Genomic DNA, 6,246 nt, shown 5'->3' on the forward strand with positions numbered 1-6,246 from the left:
AAAGCATGTTGATGCTTTAGCTGCATTCACAGCCTCACACACATGGCTACCAGGTGTGTGAGGCACTGATACAGGCGACCTGCGTTCACTCCAGACTCTGTCTGTGATCAGAGGCTAAGATACAAAATACAGTCGTACTTAAAAAAATAACAATTATCGCATGATTTGTAAAATATATGACCTTGTGTGACCAGAATGTTAAAAAACCCCTGAGAAACAGAGAATTCCAGAAATATAAATCAATTCGCTGTATGAATGAGCAGTACTGCAAAATGTGTGAGTTTGCTAAAGTTTGAAGCACAGCCTGTTTTCTTAGGTCTTACCTTGATCATAACTAGCTCACCACTGCTGCTGGTTCCTGGTGGTTGTGGCTCTCAGCAGCCAGACTCAGACATGGTGCACAACCAACACTTCTAATATAATAGCCGAAAAGGTGAATGTGTAACTAGAAGACAGTGCGCAGGACTGCAAAGTTTTTTACGTACTTTGCAACGCAAAAAAAAAAAAAATCACATCACCATAAGAGTGACCTTGAACAGAGTCTGTTATCCTGCTGGATCTCCCTGAATTAGTGGTTTCCTATGCAGCTCATTGGGATGGCACTGGTTGTCCCTGCCTTCTGCCCTCTGCTGTGGCCTGCAGCTTATGTAAGCTGTTATCCAATCAGAAACTGTCTGGATCACACAGTGCTCTGCTCTGTGGGCCTGACTGTCTGTAAAGCTGGGAGCAGAACAAAGACACCTGGATATTCGAAAGGGCTTAAAGTAACTAAAAACCCCACAGTAAGCCATGATGTCACCGACACTCTGTGACTGTAAATACGAATACAGTAACGCTGCTGTGGTCTAGTCCAAGTTCATAAGATCCTCTGGCTGCTTCTTATAATAACAAACATCTTGTGGAAGCAGGAATGGTTGGAGTTGGAGAGAGGACAGTCCGTTTTCACATAAAGATGCTTGAAAAATATTTGGTAACACTTTGTTTGACGGGGTGTGCATAAGACTGATATGACACTGTCATAAACATGACACCTGCTGTGAACATGAAAGAGTGTTTATGAATGTTTTTGACTGTTGTCATGAAGTGTCATTCAGTAAATAATGCAAAGTTGCTCAAAATGTTGCATTAAATGTCCATTTAAAGAGCCAACTTTGTATTATTTTGTAAATAATGACACTTTAGTGCATATATATATATATATATATATATATATATATATATATATATATATATATATATATATATATATATATGAAGTTGTTAATAGAACATGACAGCATTCTCAGTCTTCATGCATGAGAGCGGGAATCTGGTCGATGGAAGATGGACAGAGCTAAATTCAAGACAATTCTGGAGGGAAACCAGTTAGAGTCCACAGAAGACTTGAGACTGGGGTGGAGGCTCACCTTCCAGCAGGACCACCACCCTTAACATAGAACCAGAGCTACAGTACAAGCAACCGACACTCTGTGTCGAACCGAACTTCGACACCAAAGTTCTGATCAAAGTTTGGTTCAGACGTTCGAAAGGTCGAGCTCCAAACCCAAATCTAAAATCAGAGGCGACAGGCTCTGAGGTTCAGAGTGTAGAGGTTCAAAGCTGGAAAAAACCTGCAGCTTTAAATTAGAGTGACAGAAGGTTCTGCACTGTGTTAATAATAACGGCTACCAAATCTTAATCTCAATTTTAAATACCTTGTCTTATTTTTGTTCTTTACTATTATGCACCACTTTGTGTTTCTTCTGTCATGCAAAACCCCTAAAAACCTCTTTGATGCTTGTGTCAAAATACTGCAAACAATTTCATACTATAGTGATCATTTTGCAGGATCCTGTGTGTTTGCTGGACAGTTGATGCTCTATCAAACAAGTGATGCAGCCTGTGAGTTTATTTATGCCTTAATTTCCCGACTCCCGCTTTGTTTCCTGGCTTTATGCTGCTAATTAGTCTGGCATTGTGACAAGATACCACTGACGGTGGAAAAGAGGCTAAACTCCCACATAGCAGAATTGATTTTCCTAGTGCAGAAGCTTCTGGCTGTGCAGTGATTGCGTTGTGTCAGTATTTATTTAGGCAGGAGGTGTGAAAAGAAAAAGCTGATTCTGTAATGAGAGTCTGATGGTGCCGGATCGATGTGCATTTGAACCAACCGGCCGCAGAACGAGCCTCAACTGGCTCTGCTGCGGTCAACATCAACATACTTCATGAACAACTGAGCAAATCACTGGAGGTGGTTTCATTTCTTCATGAAAAAAAGGGGGGTCAGGCTGAATGACCAGGCAATCATTTAAAGCATTCACTGAATTCTCTATGAGATGGGCATGAAATAAGGATGAGCGGCTGCTGGTGAAAGGTATCAGTCAAATGGAGCCGAGAGGCTTTAGAGGAAAAGGACAGAGGGTCTTTACCGCGCCGCCTGCTCTCCGTCAGTTCAGTCAGCTGTGATTTCCATATCAATATTTGAGTGACACTGAATAATTTAGAGGCGTGCGGAGACACAACGGGATGCGAGGCTGAGCGGCGCCCTGCCACCGCTCCCATTGTTTGCGTGGATCTGGGTGTTTTTCAGGTGGAGAGCCGAATATTTATTTGCAAGTGAGTTGATGGGAGCTGAAAATGCAATCATCCATGTGAGGTTCAGAGCTGGTAAAACGGTCTTTTAGATGGCTTTTCAAACAGCCACTCGCTCCCGTGAGTGGAATTTAGGTAAATAGAGAAGCAAGACGGAGATTTCTAAAAGCAAACACGCTGGGAGACTCACTTCCAGTCGAGATGCACCAGTCCAAGATTAACATCTGTATCTGTAGTGATGTTGAAAATGGTTCTACATCCGGTATTGGTGACAACATTGAATCACAGGAGCAGATCTATTAAGTCTAGTTCTGTGCTTTGTGCTCATCATGCTTTACTCTTTATTTTTGCATTATATTAAGAATTTCTAACTTCACTTTAATCAATTAGTCAAGTTTATTTGTACAGCACATTTCAGCAGCTCAAAGTGTTTCCATCATAAAAACCCAAAATTACGTTTCACAGAAAACACAGCACAGTCAGCAAATGAACAAACTTTACATTTTGATGAGTGCTATCTAAAATTATACACGTCAAATATGTTGGTCAATGTTTCATTTATTGTGGTCATTCTAAACAGCTGGATTTTTTGTCTAGATGGCCGGGGAGAGGGAAGTCTGGGCCTCCCTTCTGAAGCTGCTACCCTCGCGACCCGACCCCGGGTAAGCGGAAGAGGATGGATGGATGGATTTATTGTAAAACCACAAAATTGGATGTTAATAAAAGCGAATTCAAAAAACAGAAAATAGCTATAAAGTATTAAAACTACCACATACAGAGATGAAATAAGTTACATTTACTTAACTGCAGTTACTTAAGTAACTGTTTGAAAATATAAAGTACTTCTAGAAGTAGTTTTACTTTTCTCGTCCATGTGAGTAATATTTGTTTTGACTTAATCTCATCAAAGATTTTAAAAATGTGAATTTTAAACACTGATTGTAGTTTTCTAGGTTAATCTCTAGATCTTCTTTTCCAGGTGTTAGTCTTTTCTCATTCTTACCGTGTTGTCTTGGTCTCCTGTACTGTTCAAGACCTCTACTGTTCCTTCCATTCTTTTACTGAAACTGAGTGCAAAACCTCTGACTGCCATCACATGCTTTTACTTTGAAAAATGCCAGTACTGCCACCTGTGCCCCTGTACACGAGATGAGAAGCCACGCAAACACGCCAATGTGATTTATTCATTTATCTAAGCAACACACAGAAAGAACAAACATGAGTTGAGTTCAGGCATCTACCATCACCTTTGACCTCTCTCTGCCTGTAGCTAATGTTATGTCAGTTAACATCCAGCTGGATGGATTTGCCCTTCAGAGTGGTTTGGTTTCTTTTTAACTCACTGGACCTTGATGTTCAGACGAGCGTCTCTTTAAATGCTGCTAAATATTAAGACTTTATCTAACGCAGTCCCGCCCTGGTGAAAAATTAATATACTAAGTATGTTAAATTTTAACATACTTAAGCATACGTTAAGTCAAACTAATCATGAATATACTTCAAATTCACTTAGGAATAGTGAGGATCAACAACAGAACATTCCCATTAACTGCACCACTGCACTTTACAGAAACCTACAAAAAAGAACAATAGAGCAATTAAACAGAGAAAGTACTGATGTTTTAAAAAGTACATAAAAACGGCAACGAAAAAAGTATGACTTACAATTTTAAGACGTTGTGGACTCGCTATGCATGTGGCTTCATCAGAACTGATGATGATTGGGACCAGATGCCTGGGGTGAAAAACATTTCTGTGTGACTTCTTTGCCTGTTTATGTTAGAAATAGAAAAAAATAGTCAGCAATATCATGGAATCAGTTGATGTTGGCATTAACTATGAAGTTATTTTAAGTGTGGACTTAAGAGAGACAAATAACCTTAAAATCTTTCCATCCATGATCTGAACACGTTGATCCTTGCAGGGTGGTGAGGGGGGCTGGTGGTGCCCATCTCCAGCAGTCATCAGGTGAGAGGTGGGGTCACCCTGGACAGGTCGCCAGTCTGTCGCAGGGCAACACAGAGACATACAGGACAAACAACCATACACACACACACTCACACCTAGGGAGAATTTAGAGAGACCAATTAACCTGACAGTCATGTTTTTGGACTGTGGGAGGAAGCCGGAGTACCCGGACAGAGAACCCACGCATGCACAGGGAGAACATGCAAACTCCATGCAGAAAGACCCCGGCCGGGAATCGAACCCAGGACCTTCTTGCTGCAACTGCGCCACTGTGCAGCCCACAATAAAATTGATTAAATAATTATTTCTGAAACCAACGTAAAATTGTTTATATTTTTACTGCACTGCTTATAATTAAACGAAGATAATTAGCATTTGGAAGAAAACTTACCACCAGCTAGCAACACGTTAGCAGCCTTCGTTCCTTCCAGCTCCTTTTGTGACCCACATTTAGTTTCCATCCGGTTCTTGTCCTGTTGTGTTGTCGTCTAACTCGGACTAGAGCGTCACCAGTTTGAATTTACCAGAACTACTAACTATTATCAAAGCCCTCTCTACTTTTAAGGAAATATTGTGCGAGTAAGAACAGCGTCTGTTATCTTCTCTGGCGTCTTGGCTTTTCTTCTTTTTGTGGCGCTTTTAAAAAACAGAAAGTGTGCAATACCGCCACCATCTGGTCTGGAGTGTAAACTGGAGCTAGTGCCGTTCAATAATAGATCTTACATCATACATCTGAAAATGGATTGAGTAAAAACAGCTTCCCTGTTTTAGTTAAAAAGCTGAAAACAACAGATCATATTCTGAGCGATGTAAAACTGAAGATGCCTACATTTAGTGTTAAGGACCAGTATTGTTTTTGTTGTAGAACCGCTGTCAATAAACTGTCAATGTTTGATATTTTGAGGTATGACCACTTTATTCACTTTGTTTAACAACATTACATCAAGTTCCACTATAAAGACTGTTATTTCTTTATTCTTTGCCATTTTAACAAAAATAGTAAAAGATTATTAAGGCACCTAAAAAGGCGTACTTTATTAGCCATAAGTATACACTGAGATGTAATTTAAAACACACTGAAATTAATAATTTAAAGTAAGTGTTAAGGGAATTTTAAGTGAATTTTAAAAAATTCTATTTTGAACATATATTTTAAAATATATATTTAAGATATACATATATCTTTATCTCTTAAATATCTTTAAAACATATATTTTAAAGAGTAGTGGGACATCCTCTTAGCTCTTAGCTGGATCTTTTTGTTTTGGAAAGTGCCATGAGAAAACATTTGTAGACTTTTTCTCTGTATTGTATTAATACATTATATTACATATAGTTTAATGTGATATTTCATAAGATTGAAGTCTGAGAGAAACATGGTGTGCTGTCTGACTGCAGCATGAACCAGTACTGTGCTAACACTGTCTCTTAACCCAGAGTCTCTGTCTCTGATCAGTCATTTATCAGATTTCCATCTTCTGAGTTGCCTAGAGACTGTTGCTACTTTATCCACTTCTGGTAGAAGGACAAAGGGAAGGAAGCTCTAATCTGCACTGGGAATTGTACCATGGACTTGTGCCTGGTTTGTTTATCTGTTTTCTTAATAAAGGTTTTTGTGGCAGTAGTGGCACGTATTCATTAGTAGTTTGACAAAGTAGCTAAACCTAACAGTCAAAACATTCAGCCAATAAATTCTACACCTCAGAT

The 6,246-nt window shown here is 39.4% G+C and overlaps 1 long non-coding RNA gene across 1 annotated transcript; it reads right to left on the minus strand.

Moving 5' to 3' along the window:
- Nucleotides 1–4,082: 4,082 nt before the first annotated feature.
- LOC114156530 (uncharacterized) lies at nucleotides 4,083–4,583 on the minus strand. Its single transcript, XR_003597957.1, has 3 exons — nucleotides 4,451–4,583; nucleotides 4,237–4,341; nucleotides 4,083–4,145 (listed from the first exon to the last, which is right to left on the minus strand). It is a non-coding gene; the product is annotated as an uncharacterized LOC114156530 (long non-coding RNA).
- Between the last annotated feature and the right edge of the window lie 1,663 nt (nucleotides 4,584–6,246).

Source organism: Xiphophorus couchianus, chromosome 13 (assembly GCF_001444195.1).
Source record: "Xiphophorus couchianus chromosome 13, X_couchianus-1.0, whole genome shotgun sequence".
Classification (NCBI taxonomy): Eukaryota; Metazoa; Chordata; class Actinopteri; order Cyprinodontiformes; family Poeciliidae; genus Xiphophorus; species Xiphophorus couchianus.